The 27,294-nt window shown below is 40.4% G+C and overlaps 1 long non-coding RNA gene across 1 annotated transcript; it reads right to left on the reverse strand.

Annotated features, from left to right (window-relative positions):
- Positions 1 to 16,929: 16,929 nt before the first annotated feature.
- Positions 16,930 to 25,568, reverse strand: LOC150040832 (uncharacterized). Its single transcript, XR_016533827.1, has 5 exons — positions 25,467 to 25,568; positions 21,966 to 22,051; positions 21,227 to 21,335; positions 18,087 to 18,140; positions 16,930 to 17,039 (listed from the first exon to the last, which is right to left on the reverse strand). It is a non-coding gene; the product is annotated as an uncharacterized LOC150040832 (long non-coding RNA).
- Positions 25,569 to 27,294: the final 1,726 nt, after the last annotated feature.

Below are 27,294 nucleotides of genomic sequence, written 5' to 3' on the forward strand. Positions count from 1 at the left end.
GTGATTTTGGTTATTGTTCACCTTCTAACATGTTTTTGTCCCTTTCCTGGTCAAATCCTTCCAAACACTTTCATAATGGGAATTTTTTACATATATATGTATGATTATTTATATATCTATATATGAATATATCTACATAAACACATACATAGGTACACACACATAGACACTCATACCCACACACATATACACAAAGAAATGTTCAACATCCATGGTCATAAAGGAAACAAAAGTCACCACAGAATTGATCCAAGCACCAGTGGTTCACTCCTGCAATAATCAATATTCAGGAAATTGAGATCTTTATATCAAGGGTCAAAGTCAGCCCACACAGAAAGTACATAAGAATTTAACCTCCAATTAAACACCAAAATGCTTCAAGAAGCACATTGGATCAAGTAGAACAAACAAAAGAAAACAAGCATTGAGATTTCATTTAACTCCAATTAGCATAGTCAGCAACAAGAACATAACAACAAAAATGCTTTGATGGAGGTGGGAGAAAAGGAACCTTTCACCTTGTTAGTGAAAATATTAACCATCATATAAAAAGAATATGTATGTACATATACACAAACACACAAATGTATACACATAAACACACAGAGATATACACATAAACACACCCACATAATCACTTATATGTAAACCATCCAGTTGTGGAGACCACCAGGCTGGAGATGCAAACTCTTTCCCAGTTTCTCACTCGTGGTTGTTCTTCCACACATTTCAGCTGTTTTATTCCTCTCTTGTGATTTTCAATGTTTTTCTAGATTGGCTCTTCTGAATATTGTCTCTCTTTTGTTTCCCAGACTCTTCTCTTTCAGCACCCACTGGAGAAATCTCCTTCACAGTGAATTTCTCTTCTCTTGCTACTTTCTGGTGGTCCTAGCAGCACTAAGAGGAAATAACTAGAGTCTGTTGAAAGCCAGATTCCTATCAAATGTCGCTTATTGGGGTACCACAAGCAAGTCATTTGCCTTCACTTAGGTTATCTAATTTGTTTAAAATTATTAGTAGCATTTTCATATTGAATTTGATAAATTTTCTGTACTCTAACTTTTTCATATCTAATTTTAATTCCTTCTTTTTCTTAATATGATTAGGAAAAGCTATGCTTTTATTGATTCTTCCTTTTCAAAATTATCTCATTAATCTCCCTTTTTCTAGATTTGGGGTTAGATTGATATTATATATAATTAAGCTGAAAATTAAATTACTAATTTAAAATCTTTTTGTTTTAAAAATTATATTTTTATTATCTTTAATTATATGAAGGAATTAACATTCAAAATTCAATTTATGAATACAATGCAGCATGCTTTCCTTTCATCATTCTCCCCTTCCCTCCAATCATTCCTTCAATTTTCTTAATTTCAAAGGATGCTCTTTGAATGTTATGACTGCATTGTCCCTCCCTTCCTCTCTTTATTTATCTATCCACATCCCTTCCTCATCCTCCCACACACCTTTCATTCACGTTTCCTGGTATTCATTTTGTTGTACTGTAAGTTTGTTTGCTGAGGAATTATGCTGTTTGAATTCTCCCATGTAAATACTATATTTTGGTTAATACATTTGTGTACATTTGCAAGCAACCCCATGTGTGTTTACCTGTAGATTTATAAATTCTAGTTTCCACTTATCAGAGAAAAACTACATCTTTGTCACTCTGGACCTTACTTGCTATATCTAACATAATTTTTCCAGGTATATCCATTTCTTTGTAAATGTTGGAATATCTTTCTTCCTGAAGTCTAAGTAAATTATATATATATATATATATATATATATATCATATCATATTATTGAACCATTCATCAGTTGAGGGGCATCTGGGCTATTTCCTTACCTTCACTATTGTGAATAATACATCAGTGAACATGTTGGGTAACTTGTTTTACTGTATCCTGATTTGAAATCTTTTGGATAAATATCCAAGAAGAGCATGCATAGGATATTTCTGCTAAGTTCTTTGAGGAACCCCAAAATGATTTCCTGAGAGGTTGAACAAATTTATATTCCTTCCAACTATGTATTAGGATTCCACCAATTCCTTTAAGACTTTCCTTGAAAATAATACCTCTCCTACCAGTATATTATAAAATGACTATAATGTTCTTTTTGGTTCTTTTAAAAATACTTCTATTGCCAGGCGCAGTGGCTCACGCCTCTTGTCCTAGCTATGCAGGAGGCTGAGATCTGAGGATGGAGGTTTGAAGCCAGCCCAGGCACTAAAAAAGTGGACTCTTATCTCCAATTAATCACTAGAAAATGGGAAGTGGGGCTGTGTCTTAAGTTGTAGGGTGGTAGCCTTGGGATAAAGAGCTCAGGGACAGCACCCAGACCCAGAGTTCAAGCCCCATGCCCGAAAAAAAAATATTTCTATTGTTTTACGTAGTTGTACAAAGGAATTACTAGCTCTCTAACACTTGAGCCACAATAGCACCACTCCTAGCTTTTTCAGAATAGTTTACTGGACATAAGAATTTCATGGACTTTGCTGCCTGAGCTGGCTTTGAACCAAGAGCGTCAGATCTCAGCCTCATGAATAACTAGGATTACAAACATGAACTACCATAAATTCTTAACTACATACTCTCCTCTTTCCCACTTCACTCAGCTACCCATCTCTTGGCCCCATTCCTCTCTTGCAAGTATCCATTTCCTGGTACTTATTTTGTTGGGCTTTGATCTTAAATTATAAATGAAATTTTACTAAATATCAGTGGCTAAAGTCTGCATTTTGAACTACTTGGAGGGCTGAGAGAAAAAATGAACCTTCACAGCCAGCACTAAGAAAACAAACAAAAAAGATCACCTGGAACTACCCTATAATAAAGCAATCCCACTCTTCAGCATTTATCAAATAGAGCACAAAGAATATTACTGTTATGCCATCAGTTCATCAATAATGGAATTTTACTTATCCATCAGAAAGAATGATATTGTTCCACTCGTGAGGAAATGGAAAGACTTGGACAAAATTATATTAAGTGAAGTTAGGCAAACCAATTAAAACCCCTTTTATTTGTTTTAAATTATTTTCATCTTTAATTTGCCCTCTTAGTTTTATTTTTACTCTACTCTGTACTTTTTTCATGATCTAGTTTATGAGTATTTTCTAATGTTCATTGTGACTTCCTTTTTGGTACATTGTTGAAGTGTATTGTTTGGTTTGTATTTATTTGTGAATTTTCTAGTCTTTCAAATGCTTTAATTTGTAACTGTTTCATTTTCTTCAGGAGACATAACTGGTATTGTTTCAATATTTTCAATAGATTTAACACTTATTTTTCATGCCTAATTTAGGAACTATATCTCCAGAATACTCCAGAGAACCTTGTGTTGTATGTATAATGGGCAATTTTAATTGAGTAATTTACATATGTCTAGTTCTCTTACAAATTTGTTCAAGTCTTCATTTTTGGTGTGCGCAGGTACTGGAGATTTAGCTCAGGGAGTCAGTACTATTCCTATGCATTTTAATTCATGGTCCCAAAACACCATAATAATGAAACTGAGTGTAAATCTGTATGTTGTATGCACTGAAAAATTAAATGAAGTTCCCTACTTTTCTGGTACTGGATACAGTAATGTTCTTAGAAGAACTGTGTTCTCAAAACACATTAAACACATCTTAGGAGAAAACGCACAATGCAGTTTGATATGAGATAACAAATAGAATCAATCATTAGCCACTTTTACTCCCCAGTCAATTTTCAGCAACATTTCAGAACATTTTCTAACTTATTTCCTTTTTCTGATTGATTTTCACTATTTAAGATGCACACTCCTTTTCCCCAGCACACATTCATTTTCTTTTATTTGCCAGTTCTGGGGCTTGAGCTCAAGACCTGAGCACTGTACTTGGGACTTTCTCAAGGCTAGAGCTCTACCACATGAGCCACAGCACCAGATCTGGCTTTTACTGTGTATGTGGTGCTGAGGAATGAACCCGGGCCTTCGTGCATGCTCTCTACCACTAGCTACACTCCTGGACCCAAGCACACATTATTTTGGGAATTCCCTGGAATCTCACAAGCTCTTTCATCTTCTGTATCCAACGTAAACAGAATATTCGAAAGCTCAACCCAAAGCATTCACTGGTTGAGGTTTTTCCCCAGTAGTTGCTGAGCTTAGGAATGTGAGCAGGTGCAGTTTCATTAACACATATCAGTAATATATAGCACATGTACATTTGTCATCGACCTAACCATTTTATATATCACAGACGTATAATATCCACAAATAACACTTAAGTAGATCTAAGCATATATAAGTCGAAAACATTCTGAACATCAGTATATTTGTGTATGAGTGTGTATAGCAACATTACACGTCTTCCCAATGATTTACTTCAAATAGTAAGCCACCAGGACTCTGAAAGTATTTTCATCTGTGCTGTGACAAATATGAGTCAACTCTTAAATATAGGCATGACAAAGTAGTCAGGGAACAGTTTTTGGGAAAGCAGATAAGCATATGCATTCAGGAATCACCAAAATATCATCCCTATGCTCATTAGACTCAAATGTTATTCACTAGCACAGCCCATCTTCACACTGATCCCTGCATGTCTTCAAGATTACATTTAAACATGAACTTCAGTGTCCAAAATCCTATGGTGCTAAGATACTCACACCCTCAGCTCTAGTCTTTTGGTTAGATGCTCTATGACTTCCCTGCCTCTGCATTGAGAGTTCTTTCTCCTACCCACATTTTACTCTGGAAAAGAAAACATACCTCATGGGCAGTAAAACTACTACTCTTGTAATGAAAGACTGACTGTTTTTATATTTATATATTGTGGAGGGATACTTACATATGTCATGGTGCAACTGTAAACATGCACACTTTCCAAAAAGACCAAGGACACATATAGTAAGTAAACTCATTACAAACAAGCAAAAATAGTATTATGGCAAACTATAGTTTTCCTTGTACTACTTTCTCTTGCATAAATTTATGGACATTCAATTTTGGTGGGCACACTCACTCATTTGTGATATGTCCTTTGTAGCTTATTTTACCAGTCTTGGGGCTTGGACTCAAGGCCTCAGCAGTGTCCTTGGGCTTTCCTCAAGGCTAGCCCTCTACCACTTGAGCCACAGCACCATTTCCAGCTTTTTCTATGTATGTGGTATGGAGCAATAGAACCTAGGGCTTCATGAATGCTAGGCAAGCACTTCACCAGTATGCCAAGCTCCCAGTCCTTTTTGTAGCTTTAAAATAAAAGGAAGTCTGATTTTATCAGTGAGATTTGATTTGGTATCATAAAGGCATGAAAGAACAGCAGTAAAAAAAAAAGTCAAGGTGGAACCAGTTCTACTTTCATTAAATTCCATGTAAGTAGGCCCTTTTGACACAAGCCTGGCTTCCTGGATGGAACAGAGTGCTCCATTTGTTCTGTCAGTGTCAGTTTGGCTACTCCATCAGAAACTATTTTTTTTTCTCTCTTGGAGTTTGAACTTTCAAGTTTCTATTTGTTAAGTGTTGTACCACTTGAACCACATCACCAGACCAAGTTTCGATGACTGGTTTTCAGAGGAGAGTCTGGACAAATCTGCCAGGTTCTACTAAAAACATAATCATGGAGGAAGACGGAAGATGGCACCAAGATAATAGAGACTCTGCCTAGCTTTCTCTCACAAAAAGAGAGAACCAGGGAGTCCCACGAGCCAACTACCTTAAGAAATCCACAACAACAAACTCAAAAAGCAACGGAGAAGGACTCAAACCGGAAAAGAAATCCAGATAAAGCTCACATCCAACTTTCTCAAAGAATTCGGAACGCGAGGACCCCTCCCCCACCCCTTGCCACCGGCTCTGAGCCGCCAGCGGCAGAGGGCACCAGGCCGGCCAGCCCCGACCCGCAGAAACCAGCATAGGACCAGGCCAGCGAGCCGCAGAAGCAACGGAACCCAGACGCGGAACACAGGTGGCAGAGGAGACCCGAGGGGAGTGAAAGACTCCCCACCACCGTGGAACACCCACAGACTGAACGCAGAGGCGTGAGTAATACAGCGCGTCCCCAAACACATCAGGAAAGCAGAGCTGCTGCCAAGCAACAGAACTTAACTCAGACCCCTCCACCCCGCCCGAGAAAGACCGGCAGGATCAGGGGGGCAAGGAATTTAGAATCTGTCCCTTCCCTCAACAGCCCCCTCCCCTAGGCCATTGACTGGAGACTGACAGGCGGACTACACTAAGACCCAGCACCCCACCAAGGGAGGCAGAGCTGTCCCAACTCCCACCCGCCCAACAGGCTCAACTCCCAGCCCTCTGACTGGAGACTGACAGGCGGGCTACACTAAGACTCAGCACCCCACCAGTGGAGGCGGAGCTGCCCCAGCTCCCACCCACCCAATAGGTTCCTCTCCCAGGCCACTGGATCTGGAGAGTGGACGGCGCTGCTTTACAACAGCAGGTGGGGTGTGTGGGAAAATAGGAGCCAGCATCTGCCCCCTCCAATCTTGAGCAGGGCATCCTCCAGCTGGGAAGCCTGAGCAAGACAGCACCAAGGGGCCCCCCACTGTCACAGACTCTCTGACAAAGCAGTGGAAACACAGCAGGGATCTGAAGGTCCGACCAGCAGCCAAGCTCCCCTTCTGAGAATCAGAAAGGCGAGGCTCCGCCCTTGGAGCCCACGTCCTCAGCTGGGCCTCGCCCCTGGGAACAGAGCAGTCTCCTGCTGGTCCTGCTGAGAGCCCCTGGAAACTCTCAAACCCCAGACCCTTGGCTGGGGGCCACCCCTGGAAGCAGCACAGGAAAATGTATGCCCAGCGAGCTCAGACTGAAGCTCACAGATCCATCCCACCGCCCACTGTGAGGCCACTGGTTGGGCTAAGAGCTAGTCGTGCAGCAACACATAAGTTTTATCTAATACTTTCCAAACTTTGTACTCAAATACGCTACCTACTTACCAACTTAGATCAGTTATCCTTATACTATACTTTTTCTTCAGTACTACAATATTCTTACACTCCTACGTTAATCCTCCCATACCTCCACTGACCTCTCTCATTCTATTTTTCTATCTCTGGACCTCTGTTGGTCTTTCAACCCTTATACTGCATGGATCTACACTTGATGGCTGTTGAGCAATACTGAATATCTAGGTGTTTAATTATTCTCTAGGCTCAGAGGGACTTAAATACAATAGAGATTGGATTGAGAGGCTTATTGTTTTGGGTATAAATCGCTTATCAGTGGTTGTATTAGGCTGGTCTATAAGTGCACAAAAAGAAAGAGTGATAACAACAATCAAAACTTGTGAACATCTAGTGTCTGCCAGCTACAGAGGTCTAGGTTGGTTATATCTGAAAAACTATAATCGTGTTTAGTATTAATCTTGCTCCCATTTTCAAATGGGCAGAACAAGAAACTCAAGAAAAATGTCAAATCAAGAAACAACATCAAAGCAGAATTAAATGATTTGGGATCCAAAAAAACTATAGAAAGAATCAAAAAAACAAGGAATTGGATCTTTGAAATAATTAACAAAATTGACAAACCCTTAGCAAATCTTACCAAAAAAAAGAAGAGAGCATACCGAAATAAACAAAATCACAGGCGAAAATGGTAATATCACGACAGAAATTACCAAGATCCAGAGTATCATGAGGGAATACTTCTCAAACCTTTACGCCGACAAATTTGAGAATCTAGAAGAAATGAATGAATTCCTAGCCAATATTAACATACCCACACTGAACCAAGAAGAAGTAACCCAACTAAACAGGCCTATTTCAAGCTTTGAAATAGAAATGGCAATAAGAGAACTTCCACCTAAGAAAAGCCCAGGGCCAGATGGATTCACAGCTGAATTCTATAAGGTCTTCAAAGCAGAGCTCACACCAATACTCCTCAAGCTCTTCAACGAAATTGAAAATGAAGGTTCTTTACCAAACTCATTCTATGAAGCCAGTATAACCCGCATCCGCAAACCAGACAGAGATTCATCAAAGAAAGAGAACTATAGACCTATTTCTTTGATGAACATCGATGCAAAACTTCTCAACAAAATACTGGCCAACCGTCTACAACAACTTATCAAAAAAATTATACATTATGATCAAACTGGATTCATCACAGGGAGGCAAAGCTGGTTCAACATACGCAAATCAATTAATATAATTCAACACATCAATAGGAGCAAGGACAAAAATCACATGATTGTCTCAATAGATGCAGAAAAGGCATTTGACAAGATCCAACACCCCTTTATGTTAAAAGCTCTGGAGAAACTAGGAATCCATGGAACATTCCTCAATATATAATAAAGGCTGTGTATGACAAACCCACTGCTACTATTACACTTAATGGTGAAAATCTAAAGCCATTCCCTCTAAAATCAGGAACGAGACAAGGATGCCCACTCTCTCCACTACTCTTTAACATAGTATTAGAATTCCTAGCCAGTGCCATAAGGCAAGAAGCAAGCATAAAGTGGATCCAAGTAGGGAAAGAGGAAGTAAAACTATCCCTCTTTGCAGATGACATGATTCTGTATTTAAAGAATCCTATAGACTCTATTCCCCAGCTCCTTGAGCTGATTCAAACTTTGGAAGGGTAGCAGGGTATAAAATTAACCCTCAAAAATCAACTGCCTTCCTCTATGCCAACAGTGAGAGGAACAAGGCAATAATCAGGAAAGCAACTCCTTTCACAATAGCCTCAAAGAAAATAAAGTACCTAGGAATTAGCTTAACTAAGAAAAGTTTTTGATGAAAACTTTAAAACCCTGAAAAAGGAAATTAAAGCAGAACTAAGGAAATGGAAAAACCTCCCATGCTCCTGGATTGGAAGAATCAACATTGTGAAAATGACAATCTTGCCAAGGGCTATCTACAAATTCAAGGCAATACCCATCAATATCCCAATGGCATTCTTTAAAGAAATAGAAGAGGCAATCCAAAATTTCATATGGAATAATAAAAGACCCCGTATAGCAAAAACACTTCTTAGCAGAAAGAATAGCGCCGGAGGAATTTCAATTCCAAACTTTAGACTCTATTACAGAGCTATAATTATCAAAACAGCTTGGTACTGGCACAAGAACAGGCCTGAAGACCAATGGAATAGAACTGAGTACCCAGATATTAAACCACAGATATTAAGCCACCTAATCTTTGACAAGGGAGCCAAAAAAATAGAATGAAAGAAACACAGCCTCTTCAACAGCTTGTGCTGGCAGAACTGGTTAAGCACCTGCAGAAAACTAAACTTGGATCCTTCTTTGTCACCCTGCACTAGAATTAACTCCAAATGGATCAAAGACCTGGAGGTAAAAGCTGACACACTGAAAACTTTACAAGAAGGAATAGGAGATACACTAGGCCTCCTTGGCACAGGTCAAAACTTTCTTAATAAGACCAAGAGTCACAGAAAATAAGAGAAAGGCTGGATAAGCGGGACTGCATTAAACTGCAGAGCTTTAGTATGGCAAAGGAAATAGCTAGTAAACTAATCAGGAAGCCTACAGAGTGGGAGAAGATCTTCACCAACCAAACAACGGACAAAGGCCTCATATCTAAAATATATCAACAACTCAAAAAATTGAATCACTCCAAAACTAATCTCCAACGTATTACTCACTGCTCACATCAGTGGACTCACAGTGCAGTCGGACTCCGTCATTCTTCCACTGTAGCCTTGAGGAGGTGCCAAGCAGATACCACTGCATCAAAGTCATCAAGCCTTTTCCTGACCACCCGACACCCCGCCCCTACCCCACAGTGAAGAAGACATGAACCCGTGTCCTGTGGACATCAGAGCAGCCTTGCTCACATAAATTCAATGAGTGCCTCCTACACACCCCAAAGCCTCATCCCCCCTCCACTCCTCCCTCCACTCCTCCCTCCAGTCCCTTGTGGACACCTCACCACAGCATGGCGACAACACCAGATCCTTCCATCCTCGGCCCGCCAAGGAGCTGCTGTAGCAGGCGGGAGCCTCCGGCCTCCATCTTCCATGACTGCAGAAGTGGATTCACAGAGCAGTGGATCCTCCCCGCCCACCCGGTCCCCAGTGCCGCTGACCAGGTCCAGCCCGTCCCCGTGGAGCAGGTGTCCTCCCCCCTCCTTTCCACCCCCTCGCACTGCCCAACCCACGACCTCCTCACTTTGTCCAGGCCGCGCCACCACCACAAAGGCCAGGCGACAGTGCCCCCTGTGGAGTACAGGACGGCCACCTCGAGGCTCCTCCACCTACAAGGCCAGGGACCACACGCCACCCCCGACCGAAGACCTCTGCGCTCCCTACCCCCAAACACACTCACAGGGAGACACTTAGACTTACTTAGACACTGAGACTTACTTAGACTGCAGCCAGGAGTGCTGAGGCCCCACTTGAACTTTTAGATCAAAGTTAGGGAGAATGCAGCACTAACTAGTGCGCGTTCCACCTCCCTGCAAGCGCCAAGGCTCGCTCTAACGCATGCGCAGTAAGGAACCCGCGCGAGTTGGGCTGCACACACAGCCTGCACATGCGCAATGTGGAAGATGCCCAGGGCTGAGCATGCACCGTCATAACTAAGTATAATGTCTAGAAATGGCCACAGCCACGAGGCAAGCACCTTTAGGCTTTAAACCTCTTTACCTCTCTGTAGGCAGACCTGCACAGCTCTATTTTCTGCTGCAAACCAACTTCTCTCCTATTTGTAGGACATTCAGAAAACAGACTCAGCTTGCCGCCATAGAGGAACGTGTCTAAAATCACCCACTATGAAAAAAAAAAGCTTTTGTAAAATGTTACTGTTGCCAGCGCCTGTGGTTCATGCCTGTAATCCTGGCTACTAAGAAGGCTGAGACCCAAGGAGTAGGGTTGAAAGCCAACTTGAGCGGGAGTCTGTGAGACTCGTTTATCTGTCTATCTATCTATCTATCTATCTATCTATCTATCTATCTATCTATCTATCTATCCTTATATAATTTTTGGAGTATTACTCCAATCCTTTATTTCCATCTTTCTTTCTGACTAGGAGTTTGCCCACTCTTCTGAGATAAAGACCCTCATTCCTGATGGCTTTTATATTTCTCTAATTTCATTACTAGATTAATAAACGCAATATGGGTGCTGACACCTCATCATCTCCTAATGTATTCTGACATTGGACTTTATTTTTTATGAAGTGTTTGCTTTTGATATCTTCCTTTGGGATGTCTAACCTATCACTACCTGTAACCAATTGCTTTGAGTACAGTATTTTTAGTTAAAACATCAAGTAATATTTATGCTAGTGAGATAGATCAGACGAGAAATGGGTACCTCTACCTGGAGATCAGGAGCAGAAATTAGGGTTGTAAGCATAACAAAATGCTGCTATTAAGTTCTGATTAATGCTATAGAATTGCTCCTCTGGTGAAATATACTTAAGTCTGTATCATCAAAAACCTTTTCAATGATTTCTGTTAATGACTGAAACTATCAAGACAGGCCTTCTTCTTATGGCTAGGAAATCTGTGTGGAAAATTCTTACACTGTGCCCTTTAAAATAACCGGATTATTGCATTGTTTTCTCTATGGGAGACTAATATTCCTCCATCTCACAAGTGCATAAAATTCCATGAGCTAAATATATAATCATTTATTTGGCTCTTTTGAGTTGATGTTTTCTTTGTATGTTTCAGCAACATATGTGAAATAAACACATTATACTACACAAATATATTGGGATTCACCATAATACTAACATCCACAAATTAAAGTATAAATGGAATTTCCAAATACTATATAAAATTCATTAGAATTACTGAATAAAAATTGGCAACAATACACAATTTAATATACTCAAAATTCTCTCAGACCCTGGGAGTCACAACTGCTGACCTAGTGGCTGCTGAGGTGACTTCTCATGGCATTGTGGTCACAGCAACTACAGATGCATGAGCTCCCTGAGCTCATATACAGGCTCCCTGTGATGAGAGATAAGGACTTGCAGAAGGGGATGGGGACAGCAATAGCCAGACCAATACACTGCACAACCTCAGCAGGTCTGGACCTATGGGTCCAGTTACCTCTGATCAACTGCCCTGAACACCTTAGATAAGGCATCTGCCGGCTTTGCCTCAGCCAGTTGCTCGAAGTCTGTGTTTCCCTAGTGATTCTCAAGCACTCCTCTCCTCATAGCCCAAATCTCAGGGCCCCATCTCTCCATTGGTCACGATTACTCCTGGCATAGTGGGGTATGATTATGCTCATTGAACAGGGCAGGAAACTGAGGTAAGCAGGATCTTGGCCTTCAGCTGCACAGCACATAAGAGCTCAGAAGCTCTTCACCACACACTCATCCAACCCTAAGACGTACCCTGCCCTTTCCTGCAGCACCATCTTGTAATATGTTTCCAGGCCCATGAAGGATACCCTAACTCAGAGTACCAATGGATTCTACACCCAGCACTGGGACCAGGGAGAGACTTTGTCAGGGTGGACAAGGACTTTGGCTTGTGTGTGACTTGGGATTGATTGCCTTTTCTCAAACATAAGCATCTACACCTCTGCCTTACAATTACCCAAGCATTTGCCTTTCCATTCTTCCTACTGCAAAGTCAGTATATGTGTATGAGTATGTATTTGTCTTGTTGGTGCATGCGTATAATGACAAAAATGTGTATGGATGCGCATGGGTGTGTTGTGTGTGACGATCCTGGGGCTAGTAATCAGGGCCTGAGTACTGTCCCTGAGTGTTCTTGGCTCCAGGCTCATGGTCTACTCCTTCAGCAACAGCTCAAATTCCACCTTTTTGGTAGCTGACTAGAATTCAGTCACAAGGATTTACATTCATAATTTCGCTTTGCCCCATGGTAACTCAGATCTCAGACTTCTGATTACCTAAGTAAACAGGCATAAGCCAGTAGAAGCTTGCTCAGGGGAAGCAAAAAGAAAGTATGAGAACAGTTCATGAATAACTTACAAATGAGCTCATGTTAGCAAGAGAAAAATAGAGGGTTGTAGACCATTTTAAACTCTCTTGAACAGCAATAATACTTGAGCTTTGCAGGAAGTGGGAACAGTGCTTACCTGAGGTTGCCTTCATCTGTCCCCATGCAGAAAGTCATATTCCAAGGAGTAAGCTGGCCTGGGACTAATGCTAGCTGTGACCAAACCAGGAGTAGATGTTTCAGTGTCTTCTTCCTGTCATTTCAGGTCTTCTCTGCTGTGGGCATAAGAGGCTCCTGTGGGTGATAGTTGACATTTCTGTAATGTGAATGTTCAATGGCTGAATTGAATCTGGTGACACCAACACCTCAATATGGGACCACAGCCACCACAGGACCACTGATGCCATACATAGAAAAGATGCTCTGACTTATCCGAATCTTCACAGACAGACATGACCTCATCCTGGACAAGGAATATCCAGAATGGGGAGTCATGGTGATTTCAGTCTCTGGCACTGTTTCCTAATAACTTCTTGATGGACACTACAGACATGGAACCAGACTTTACCATGGAAGCAGTTAGTCTTCTATCATGTACATTAAAATAATTTTATGAATACTTGGTGTAATATAAAGACACTTATGTGGTGTAATTAGAAGAATGTACATTAGAACAATGGAATTACTGTTGAAATATTTTTCAAATATTCAAGCAATGAATAACTAATCTTAGTTATTCAAGAAAGGTCTGAGGGTTGTGACATAAGTTGTAGAGAACCAGTTACAAAGAAATCTAATGGACATTGCCCAGATTCTGAGTTCAAGCTTCAGAACAAGCACAAGTAAAGCACTCTCAAATGAAAAATAAATGCAGTTCAGAATTTTGTCGGAAAGTATTCAAATGCACGTAACTTTCATCAAGAGAAAGAAAGTTTATGAATGCATAAATATTGAACTAGGACAGATAAGCTGATGTGATTATCATGTGCTGGGAACAAGTGATCACAGAGTTTCGTGAATGACATCTTGATTCAGGAGAACTGCGTTGTGATGTTGCATACATTGGTGCTTTTATGTTCCTGGACCTATGCCAGATGCACATTCAAATAATTTGCACAAAGTTTATACATACCTATTTATTAGACAATATTATAGTGGAACATATGTTATCCATTATTTTTTGTACATTTACTATAAAAAAGCCAATGCTATAGAACCTGCTACACAGAAAGATTAGAAATAGAATAAAGTACTGTATTGATAGTTTCTTAACTCTTATGTATGACTGTATAGTCATATGTATCTATTATTGACTTTGCCTTCATTCAGGCTGCTAGTTCTAGGAATCTAAAAATACAGGGATATCCAATGGCAATGAGGACCATCACCAGCTGAAAAAATCCACACTGACTCAAGAGAAATGCACCAGCACCTGATGTTCAAAGTAAAGTTTTGGGAAGAATATGTTGATGATAGCAAGTGAAGGATCCATGCATCATGCATCAGAGCATAGCAGGTAAAGAAGAAAATAAAATAGGACCGTGTCTCTAAAATTGCCCAAAAATTGACTGCAATAATGAAGATGGTAGCGTTTTCTGTGAAATGCTATTTCTCATTATAATGAACTTTTTATCTTTCTCAGAACCTTATTTGCTGTGTGTGAAAATATTGTGTGCTCCTCTGCCCCACCTCCTTTTCCATCTCCATGGAGCCACAGGGATAGGGAGCTGGGAGTGGAGAAATTCACTAGAGGCGGGAAGTACACTGCAGTATGCTTTTGTGAGCCATGGAATTTGTGAGATTTGTGACAGCAGAGGATATTGTTGTGGTGTGGCTAAGGTTTATGTTTGCAGCTGCCTGTGACACCTGATAAGGGCTGAGTCAGCTAATTTCAGTGAAGGGCCTGTGTCACCAAATTTCAGGAAAAGGCTCAATGGGTCTTGTCCAATATTCTTTTTCAAAGAAAAGGAATTCCTCTCCTTGTTTTCTCTCATTCTGTGCTTCTGCTGTTCCATGTCCCTTCCCCCCAAAAAAATCACTTAGCTCTCATTTTTGTACCACTCATAAAAACAGAGGCAAATCAGTGCTATCTTGCTCCTCAAAAACATAGTCTCTCCTTAGTTTGGTAAAGCAACTTGACTTCACTCTGAGGGCACAAACAAAACATTTCCTAACTGTTTATATGTTCTGTTTGTTCTGTGTTTACTGTTCTATAATGTATACAGTCCTTCTAAGTTAGCAACGTGTCAGACTGACTCCACAGGCTCCACTCATTTGTTACTTTTTCAACCCTTGTCAGTCACTGGTCCATAACTATAAGGAAGCAGAATTTGAACATTTAAATTCTGTGCAGGTTAATGTATCCTCATTGTGTGTGTGCATGTGTGTGGGTAGGCACATGAGCACATATGCATGCATTCATATGTGCCAGTCCTGGGGCTTGACTTAAGGGCCTGAACACTGTCCCTTTTTTGCTCAAGACTGGTGCTATTGTACTTGAGCCAAATATACACACAAGCATATCACCTAACTCTTCATTATAACACCTTAATAACCAAGAACATATTTTTTTATTTCTCTTCAAATAAATCTTAGCAGTTTTACTTTCTCTGTGAGTGAAAACATTCTTGAGACTATGAGACAATGGATTAGATGAATATGTTAAAAGTTTTCATATATCCATTTGACAAACTCCCACTTATGGAGCCATTGAGAGAATATCAGCAGAAACTGAAATGTCAAGGATGAGACAATACTTTCATTTGATTCCCATTATCTAGGGCCATTGGCAGAATTTTTTCTTCTTTGGTACTGGAGTTTGTACACCTAGGCTCCCAAATGCTAGGCAGGTATTGTACAACTTGAACCACATGTCCTGCAGTATTTTTCCTGCTTTTATTTTTTGCTAGTCCTGGGACTTGAACTCAGGGCCTGAGCATTGTCCTTTCTCAAGGCTAGAGCTCTACCACTTGAACCACACCACCACTTCTGGCATGCACTTCGTGCATGCTAGGCAAGCACTCTACCACTAGGTCAAACTCCCGGCCCTTTTCCTGGTTTTCTGAATTAGGGTTTGACAACTTCCCAACAGACACACCATCACTGAGGGAACTATTTGTTCAGTCTGTGGCATTTCTGAACAACTGTAAGGCAGGTTACTAGTGGTTCATATCTACCAGGGGATTGGGATGTGGAGGACAGAGTTTCAAGATTAACACAAGAAAAATACTCATTACATTATTCCTCCAAAGGAACCAGCAAAATCTCCTAGATTTTTAGTTTTTCCCTAATTGGAATTGAATACAGCATATTATGCTGGCTAGGTATTACCACATCAGATACATTCAAGTCCTCATCAGATACCACCTCGAGTTGATTTTGCTCAAAGTGGCCTTGAACTTTGATCCTCTTAATTCTCCCTCCTCAATAGCTGAGGAAATAAGACTCAAATACCTGACTGGTTTGCACAATAATAAAAGTGGAGCTGTGGATTAAAGTGGTGTAGCACCAGCCTTGAGAAAAAAAGCTCAGAGACAGTACCCAGGACCTGAATACAAATACCACATCCTTGGTACCACATACATAGAAAAAACCAGAACTGGTGCTGTGGCTCAAGTGGTAGAGCTCTATCCTTAAGAAAACCCAAGGACAGTGCTTTTCCCTGAAATCAAGCCCAGGACTGGCAAGAAAAAATTAGGGTCAAAGATAAAGAATACCACTTGTGCCCATAGACAAAGGAATTCCTCTGTGTTTTCTTGTATGCAAAATTATATACAGTGTCAAATTCAGGAAAAAAATTAAAGAGTAATGCTGAATGTAGCAGGAACAAAGTATCTGACTGACTATACTAGATTGTTCAAAAAAAGGGGGGAAGATAACACAGAGATAATATCCTGGAAATAGGAACTATATACAATAAGCTATTCAAATAAATGCATCTTCAAATGATTGACTTACATAAAGACAAGGAAGTAAAGAAATCCAAATAAATAATCTCTAATTAACATTAAACTATAGAAATAAAGTTGATAATGTATCACAAGAATTTCTTGCCCCAAATAGCTAAATTTTATTTTAAGTATTTCCTCAATGACATGTCTGGAAGAAGGGTTTGGTGGCTGCTTGAATTCAGTTACTGCTTTGATTTTTCGCCACCTATTAGGGAAAAAAAAGCAGCATTTAGGGATGTTAATTAAAAGAACGCATCACGGAGAAAATGTCAAAGGTAGTCAAACAAAATAGATCTTGGTTGTTTCAAAGAAACAAAGGCAGACAGTTAAAGTGGACCTTTAGAATCGCATGAAGAAATCCCTGGGGAGAACATGAAGGTGGACTTTCACACACCTTCATAATACCTTGAAACCAAGTGCTCTAATGAGATATAGAAGGAAATGTAAGACATCATTCAAACTCAGCAAAGCTTAAGTGCACTGTTCTGAGGTGAACTTTTAACACTGAGGTATAATAGAGTATTCTTATAGAGAAATATAATCATGAAACAACTGGTAATAAAATGAACATTTTAAGAAGAATTATTTGAGTATTTGACATAATATAAAATTCTAAACATAAAAGACAAAGGAGTATCACAAAAACTAGAATTACTTCAGTATATGTACAAGCAATAGTGCCCTTTTTCCAATATAGAGAAATAGAAAATGTTTCTATGGGCACTTTAGCATTTGTGCAGTTAAACAGGATAAGGATTGGTCTTCATTTTCATCCAAATTCCTTGTTTACTAAGGAAGACTTCCTCTTCATATTCATAAAATCAACACAATTGGCTTGAGAAATTTTATAGCCACAAGAGTTTTCCCCAGGAATTGATGAAAATGTAAACTAGCCTATTTTACAAATATATATTTGTAAAATGCAGCCACTTTTGAAAGTATGCAAAATACTTAAAATCTAAACCAATTGTTTTTACTTTTCTCAATTTAATATGATTTGGGCCAAATTTGTTTCAACCTCAAGCAGTCAAAGGCAGCCATTTCAACTTTGAACTACTTTTTAAAGAAGCTAAACATGTGGCTTCAGATATGAAAATAGTAGGAATGATATCCATTCATGAATAACAGAATAATGTGGTAGCAAGTGGAAATGGCCTGATTCACCTTCATGGTGATACAAATGCCTGCTCCTGGCACTAGAAAGGTCTCCAGTCTCTAAACTTCCCTCTTGCAAGACATTGTCTGTACTTACCCTCTGACATTTTAGGAGCCCATTCCTCCTTCTGAACTTTAACCACATTGGTCCCTGAAAAGGAAAGGACTTGTTAAGTGCCTTGTTTAAGTCTCAAGGCATGATTCACAAATACATAAATACAAATATTTCTCATCCCAGACCATGAGACAAAAGCCTACTTCCTAGTGTGGTAATAAGTGTCATGAATAATATTTGTTGGAGGATCCTATCAAAATATTCTGCCAGGAATAAAACACCCTGGTTGTAAAATCTGCAATTTTGCTCTTTAATGAGACTTCCTTCAAACTACTAAGGTGAATATTTTGGTCTTCACTACCATTTGATTTTTTATGCTTAGCATATTAATAGTCACATTTCAGAATAGAGGAAGAGAAGAGAATGGAAGATGATAAGTGTACGAAATGTAAGAAATAGGGGCCAGGAGTTTGGCCTAGTGGTAGAGTGCTTGTCTAGCATGCACGAAGACCCAGGTTCAATTCCTCGGTACCACATACATAGAAAAGTCAAAAACAGTGGTGTGGCTCGGTATAGCACTAGCCTTGGGGAAAAGGACAGTGCTCAGGCCCTAAATTCAAGCCCCAGGAATGGCAAAAGAAAAAGTAAGAAATGGGGATTTATTTATGAATGACTTTCACACAACTAGATTGATAAAACTTTCCTGGGTCATCAAAAGAAAAAACACCTATTGAAAAAATAATGACCTTGTCCATACTGGAGCAGAACCAAAGTCCATGACCGGTAAGTGCAATGCAACTTTCACACCTAGACTCTCATTAAGATAAAGTTCCTATACAGAAAAATTATCAAGGCAAGTAGCAAAACACCTAGACAGAATATATCCTCAATTAGTGTATATTCACAGTTAGCTTAACTGAGTGTACCAAGGGACTACAGTATGTGAAATTTTATTTGAAATAATCAGCTTTAAGAGCAAACTGAAAAAAAAATATGTTAAAGAGTAAGGAGGTAGGAAGAAGGAGACAGATAAGAAGCAAAGAACTATTAAAAACTGATAAAAATATAATGAAATCATGAAGCATTTGACATTTTTTCCTAACAGTCCCCTGGGTTGATGCCTCTTTGTAAAAGAAATCATTGGAGGATGAGGATGAAAAGAAGGAAAGTGTGTGTCATTACAAATAATTACTGAAAATTGTGAAAATCAATACCTAAACTACCTTTTCAAACCCTTGAGATTCATACCATAGTGACCATGACTCAGTAAAGGAGAGACTTCTTAGCTGTAGGGTCTAGGGACCAACGAATGGGCTGTTGTACCAGTTTTGTCCCTTTTGTTTTACTGTAAAATTTCCAAGGTAGTCTGAAATTTCTAGTTAGCTTTTCTGCTTTTGTCTTAAGGCCTTTCTAATAATAAGTCCTTAAATTAGGACTAACATTTTTGGACTCTTCATTCAGTTTAAAAAGTTATTAGCTCTAATTTTCTGGAGTTAAAGGATGAAGATAAAGGGTAGTATCTGTCTACATTAGGAAATCTATGGAGCAGAAACCTTGCCTAGGACTGGATTTTCCATTTGAAACATTCTGGGACCTCCCCATAATCACCCTAACAGGAAGAGGAATAGCCATTATTTATTTCATCTTCTGACCAGTTAGAACATTTTAATATTTGACTGCTAATTTTTTTGTTGGTCGTGGGATTTGAACTGTGGGCCTGGGCACTGTCCTTGAGTTCTTCAGCTCAAGGCTACCACCTTACCCCTTGAGCCACAGTGCCACTGCCTTTTGGTTTTTTTAAGTCAAGATTGGTCTTGAGAAATTCAAAGAGGTTTCTGTTTTTCACCAGGAGACAGGGAGGACCAATTGAAGTGGTAAATTAAGACCTAAAGTTTTCTAACACTCAGGATGCTGACTTTGATAGAAGTCATGTTTGTATATTTGTAATCTTATACAGGGAAATGTGTATAAAGCTATTTTAATATGAATGTAGATTTTCAATAAATCTCAATACCTCGAAAAAAATAATGAAATCAATGTGAGTTTTTTCATTTTCCTGAAAACTAAAACATGCATACTATGTCAATATCAAAATTAAAAATATGCCAAATATTTTAAAAGAATGCTACATTTTTATGAATACTGAGGTTTGTTTTAACTACACTTCAATATTTGGGGCCAGATTTTATATGTTTATTTCCCAGTGTTATAGAATCTCTGTTTTCTAAAGAACAGCGAGTGGATAAATCAAAATGAATACACTGTGTGGTGTGTTGTATGAGAATTAACTGAACATCTGAACTCTGGAGACTGAGGAGGAGTCCAGGTGTATTTTATGTGTAATTTTCTGTACATTAAATGAAGAATTTTAGGACTTGTTGCATCTCTTCTAAAACTGGAGTGATGAAACTAAACTCTGTGTTGTAAAAATAATATTGTATTTAGTCCTAAAGGTGCTAGGTTGTTTCCTATGAGGAAATCCAGTGTTCCAGCAAAGCAGGAAAGATTTGAAGAAATTAATGAACATTGTGGTCAATGATACTTTAAAAACCTTGTCACCAGGGAGTGCTTTCATTATGCTTACCTTGTACCACAAAAACGTTTTCTTATGAATATTGCGCAATGAAGAATTGGTAGCGTTAGCTTCTTTTAGATTTTCTAAATCTGGAATTGCTTTCCTTAAAAATCAACATTGAGCCAGGTGCGGTGGCTCACACCTATAATTCTAACTACTCAAGAGGCTGAGATCTAAGAATTGCAGTTCAAAGCCAGCCCGGGCACGAAATTATGTGATACTCTTATTTCCAATTAACCATGAGAAAAACAGAAAGTGGTGCTGTGGATCAAGTGGTAGGGTGGTAGCCTTGAGCTGAAGAAGCTCAGGGACAGTGCCCAGGCCCAGCGTTCAATCCTCATGACTGACAAAAACAAAAAGAATCAACAATGAAACTGTATGAAAACAGCTATCCCATACACAAGTTTTTGCTGCGAAGAGTAGATAAAATCAATAAAATCTAAACTACCCAGGAGACTGAATTAGGGAAGATCAAGAGACCACCATTCTGCAGTCAGTTTGCAGCAAAATTTCAGAACATTTTCTAACTTATTTTCTTTTCCTCATTGAATCTCACTATTCAGGACTCACACTCCTTTTCCCCAGCATACATCCCTTTGGGAATTACCTGGAATGTCGCAAGCTCCTACATCTTCTGTCTTCACCTTAGACAGAACATTGGAAAATTCACCTAATACATTCACTGGTTGTGGCTTCTCCTCAGTAGATTGCCGAGCCTAGGAGTGTGAGCAGGTGCAGTTTCATGAACACATATCAGTAATACATAGTACATGTGTGCATGCCATAGACCTAAGCATTTTACATATCACAGATGTTCAATCTTCATAGATAACATATAGGTATATTTAATCATATATAAGTTGAAATCATTTTGAACATCAACATGTGTGTGTATTAAGTACTATTATTCTTCTCCCAACCAGATTACTCCAAGTAGTAGGCCTCAAGGACTTTGAAGTTATTTTCATCTATACTAAGGTAAGTAGGTACCATCTCTTGAATATAGGCACCACAAAACTGTAACTGAACATACTTAGGGAAATTGGATGAGCATATGTATTCAGGCATCACTACAATATCATCCCCTAGGTTCATTAGACTCAGCCCATCTGCACACTTATTCCTGCATCTATTCACGATTACATTTTTTTATTTTAAAATTTTCATACTAAATGTATTATACAGAGGAGTTACAATTATATAGTCGGTCAATGAGTACATTTTCATTTTCTCCTACATTTTTTCCTCTCAACACACACACACACACACACACACACACACACACACACACACACACACACACACACACATTACATATAAAAAGGAACTTTGGCTAAGATACTCACCTCATTAGCTCGAGGCTTTTGGTTGGACGCTCCACGGCTTCTTGGCCCTCTGCGCCTATAGTTCCGTCTCCTCCCCATATTTCACTCTGAAATATGACATTGACATTAGGAAAATGCACCTCACGACTACTCTTGTGATGAAAGGCTGACTTAGAAATGTTATATATTATGGAGGCATATTCACAATATGTCATAGAGCAACTATACACATGCACACTTTCCAGACACATATATGGTAAACTAAACTCATTTCAAATAGGCACACAAATCCTCAGTTCTCATAGAATATCATCTTTTGTCTTTTACTACTTTCTCTTGTATTAATATTTGGACAATCCAATGGCAGTAAATTTTTTTCTGGTATATTTTTAGTAGCCTTAACAGATTAAGGACTTCTGATTTTATCAATGACATATGGTTTGCTATCAGAGCAGCATGAAATAAGATTAAAAATATATATAACAAAGTCAAATTGGAGCTACTAGTACTTTCATAACATTCCCTTTACCTAGGCCCCTTGGAAGCAAAAGGTTTCTAGAATAGAGGAGTGTTCTACATATTCTTGTGTAGTGTCAAGATGCCTACGCCATCAGAAATTTTTTCGCTCTTCTAGAGTTTAAACTTCCAGGCTTCTATTTGCTCAATGGATGGATTCTTTTTTTTTTTTTTTACCACTCGAACCACATCTCAAGACCAAGTTTTGATGATTGGTTTTGAGATGACAGTCTGGAAAACTCTCCTCAAAACAATCATTCTGGGGCCAGGAGTTTGGCCTAGTGGTAAAGTGTTGCCTAGCATGCACTAAGAACTGGGTTTGATTCTTTGGTACCATATACATAGAAAAAAGCTGGAAGTGGTACTGTGGCTCACATGGTAGAATTCTAGCTTTGAGAAAGCCCAAGGACAGTGCTCAGGCCCTGAGTTCAAGGGAAAAATCCCTTTCAAAGCCTCTTGGCAGTTATTAGTGAAGGCACCTTCATGGATTTTATTACTGCTCAAGACATAAGGGAGTTGATTCACACAGTAGTGGGAATCTCTACCATCCTATGACTCAACAATCCAGACTAGAGCTGGACACACCCTGCATTCCAGCATTTTCATCACAATCTGCCCCCCCCATCTCACTACCTTCCTGTGGCTGGCCCCCTTATCATCACAGTCACACCCACCTGGGGCTGAGTGTCCCCAGTCCAACTCCTACCTGTTCATCCTACCTGTTATTAACCCAACACCACCTCAAAGGCCATTTCATTCACTCTCAGACACTCCAGTGGCCAAAAAGTCCAACAATTTTTGTGCCTGTGCTGGCCAGTTTTTCTTTTTTTATAATTTAATTTTTATTGTAATTAATAAAAGGGTTACATGATATTTGCCAGATAGAAGGTGCATTAATTCACATACATTGATACCCTTTCATATGTCTTGGTACCCATCACCCTCCCCCCCACCCACCACCCACCCCCTGTCTTAGTTTTCCCCCCTTCTCTATCAAATTTCAAATAAGCAAGGCCAGTTTTTCATACAGGCTGGCACTTGAACTCTTGAACCATTGCCCCACTTCTGACTCTATGAACAGAAAAGTTTCATGGATTTCCTAATCATACTGGCTTTGAACTATAATTCTCACATCTAAGCCTCCTGAGTAGTTATGATTACAGGCATGAGTCACTGGAACCAGTAATGAGCCACTGGAACCAGGCTGTTGTGTATCATTCAGTACTGCTAGCGGCAAAAGAGAGCGGATGATTTAAATACCCATGGGAGCTCCTTATCTCCCTCTCCTCCTCTAACTTCCTAATGACCAGATCCCACAGAATCAAGACTGCCAGACACTTTCCTCATCCCAGGCCTGCAATTTATACCACTGGTAATGAAAGATTGCAGCATCTGTCCTGTGGCCATCACAGACTTCCCTGTCCCCAGCTCACTGAAGGCTAAATGCTAGTCTCTCACACTGTCCCTTTTTCTCCCACTCCACTGCTGCCTCCTTACTCCAGAGGGGTCTCAGATACACAATCCTTCAGCTCTTAGCCTCCTAAGTAATTACCATTACTAGCAGAAGTCATAAGTGTCCTTGTTCAAGGCCTTGTGGAGACATTTATTCATAGAGCAGTATGACTCCCTGTCACCCTTCCTCCTGCTCTGACTTCCTGCTGAAAAGATACTGCAGAGTCAAGAAGGGCAGTCACAGTCCCCACTGCCCAAGCTGCATCCCATGCCCAGGGAAGATCCCAGCCTCTGTGGTATGTCCAACAGATGTGCCACACTGTGAGGCTTCCTGAGGGACTCATCAACGTCCTAAATGTTCTTGTCTCATTCATCTTCCTCCTGTCTCCCCACTATACCACAATGAACTCAAAGCATGATCCTTCTATAGTTCAACTCCCACTATAGTCTGAACCACTGACGGTTATCTATTTCACTGCTTACCAAATAGTGGAGAAGATTACTCATAGAGCAAAGAGAACCCATCACACTTGGAATGTCTGATTTCCTTCTGAACAGATCCCTCGGAATCAAGTCGACCAGCCCTTTCCTCATTTCCTGGGTGACTCCTGGCCTGTGCCGAGGAAGCATCCATAGTCTCTCCTGTTGACAACACCGGTTTCCCACTCTGCCCTGTGATGGACTTACAAAGGCTCATTTCTCTTTGGTCTTTATCTCACTGCCAAATTTCCACTACCTTACAAGCCTGGGCCTGAAAATGCTCTCCTTCTGCTCTGATCACAGATTTTATTCTCCTTCTGCTCTGATCACAGATTTTGTTCTCCTTTTATTTTTAGTCGCTGCCCGCAGGAGTTAATTCACCGAGGAGTGAGACCCTGGCTCCACCCTGACACCGATGAGTGCTGAACACAACACGACCCTCCGTGTCCAGATCCCCACACATGTTCCTCCCCTAAGCTCCCGTCCCCACCCCCCACTCAAGACCCCTGTCCTGTGGACATTAGAGATCCCGCACCCCCACCAATGAGCGCTCCTACACACCCCAAAGCCTCATCCCCCCTCCCCCCTCCACTCCCCCCTCCACTCCTCCCTCCTGTGCCTTGTGGACACCTCACCACAGCATGGCAACAACACCAGATCCTTTCATCCTCAGCCCGCCAAGGAGCTGCTGTAGCGGGCGGAGCCTCCGGCCTCCATCTTCCATGACTGCAGAAGTGGATTCACAGAGCAGTGGACCCTCCCCGTCCACCCGGTCCCCAGGGCCGCTGACCAGGTCCAGCCCGTCCCCGTGGAGCAGGTGTCCTCCCCCCTCCTTTCCACCCCCTCGCACTGCCCACCCCACGACCTCCTCACTTTGTCCAGGCCGCGCCACCACCACAAAGGCCAGGCGACAGTGCCACCTATGGAGGACAGAATGGCCACCTCGAGGGTCCTCCACTTACAAGGTCAAGGACCACACGCCACGCCTGACCGAAGCCCTCTGCCCCCCCCCCACACACACACGGAGTCACATTTACTTAGAGTGCACCCAGGACTACCCCAAGGTAGCCTTACCTGAACCTCAAGATCAATATTAAGGAGAACGCAAATGACTGCACCAACTCCTCACGGTGTAAAGCTGTAAGAATCAAAGCTTGCTCATGGGCATACGCAATAATGAGATCGCACTCGGAGGAGTGGGCACAGAGCCTGCACGCGCACAATGTGGAACACGCCCATGGTGGATCATGTACCTATAAATCATCATAATGCCTGGAAACGGTCTTTCCCATCAAGGCAAGCACCTATGGACCTATATCTCTTTTCCCACCAGTATGCCAAATGGACCCTTCTAGATACCCTAAGACCGAAAATACATGTGTATATCACTTTTCTCTCAACCAACTTTTCTTCTACTTACAGGACGTTCAGAAAATAGGGCCAACTTCCGGCTCTGGAGAAATGTGTCTAAGAATACAAACTGTGACAAAAAGATATTTTTTGCCAGTCCTGGAGCTTGTACTCAGGGCATTAGCTCTGTCTTTGGGCTTTCTTAAGACTAGCACTTTACTACTTGAGCCTTTTTCTATGTATGTGGTACCGAGGAGTCGAACCCGGCTCTTTGTGCATGTTAGGCAAGGATTCTACCACTAGGCCAAACTCCCGGAAGACAAAATTTTTAAATGTTACTTTTGCCTGATGCCTGTGGTTCACCTCTGTAGCAGTACCTACTCAGGCATTTGAAATCTGTGGATCTTGCTTCGAGACCAGCCTGAGTAGGACAGTCTGAAAGACACATATCTCCAACAATCTATTTAGATAAAGTCAGAGTGGTAGAGAACCACGCCTCAGGAACAGCGGCAAGAACTTGAGTTCAAGTCCCAGGACGGCAAAAATTTTAAATTATATATTTAAATAATATACTTTTAAATATATACATATATGGGGATATATATATATACATATATACATACACACACAAGACTATGACTGATGGTCCTTCGTTATAAACAGACTTCTGACATCCAGACAGTGTAAATCAAAATAAATGACAACATTTCTAAGTCTGTTTTTAAAGAAAAATACATAATGGAAAGGCAATTTACCCATGAGGTTTTAATAATTCATATGAAAGAAACCGATACTATAGAATCTACTCCATAAGACAAGAATAAGAATAGAATGCTGCATTGAAAGTTTCTTAGCCCTTATTTATGACTATATGTTCATATACATATAATACTGACTTCCTGCATTCAGGCTCCTATTTCTAGAAAAGCAGGAGTATCAATGAGGGCCATGACCAAATCAAGACTAGATCTGCACTGGCTCAAGAGAGATGCACCAACACCTGAGGATCAAAGTAAAGTTTTGGAAAAAGGAGATAGTGTAAGTGACAGATCCTTGCACCACTCACCATAGCACACCAGGTAAGAAAAAGGAAACAATAGGATGTTGTCTTTAACACTGGCTGAAAGGTGACCAGAACAATGAATGTGGTAGAGTTCAGTGCCGAGTGCTGTCCCTCAGTATAATCAACTTCCCTTTCTCATTTGCTGTGTGTGAAAACATTCTGCTCCCTTTGCTCCTCCTCCTTTTCTGTCTCCATCGAGCCTCAAGGTAGATAACGTGGACAGGTGTAAGGAGTAACCATGAGAGACATGATTTCAGTCTGGGGCTCAGTTTGGTCTAAAAGACTCAAATATTTTGAACTACAAAATTTCAGGGATCAATGAAGCTTTCTTAAGACAGCTTCCAACATTTAGGAAATCCTACTATCTTTGCTTACTTACCACACATTCATGAAATAACATTTTTGACATACTCGTGCACAGCCTTTCTTAGCATGCTAAACTGCAGACTTTTCTTTCATCAGACTGACAAAACAATCATCATAGTTGCA

This window comes from Megascapheus bottae, chromosome X (assembly GCF_031878675.1).
Source record: "Megascapheus bottae isolate mThoBot1 chromosome X, mThoBot2.hap1, whole genome shotgun sequence".
In the NCBI taxonomy this organism is placed as follows: domain Eukaryota; kingdom Metazoa; phylum Chordata; class Mammalia; order Rodentia; family Geomyidae; genus Megascapheus; species Megascapheus bottae.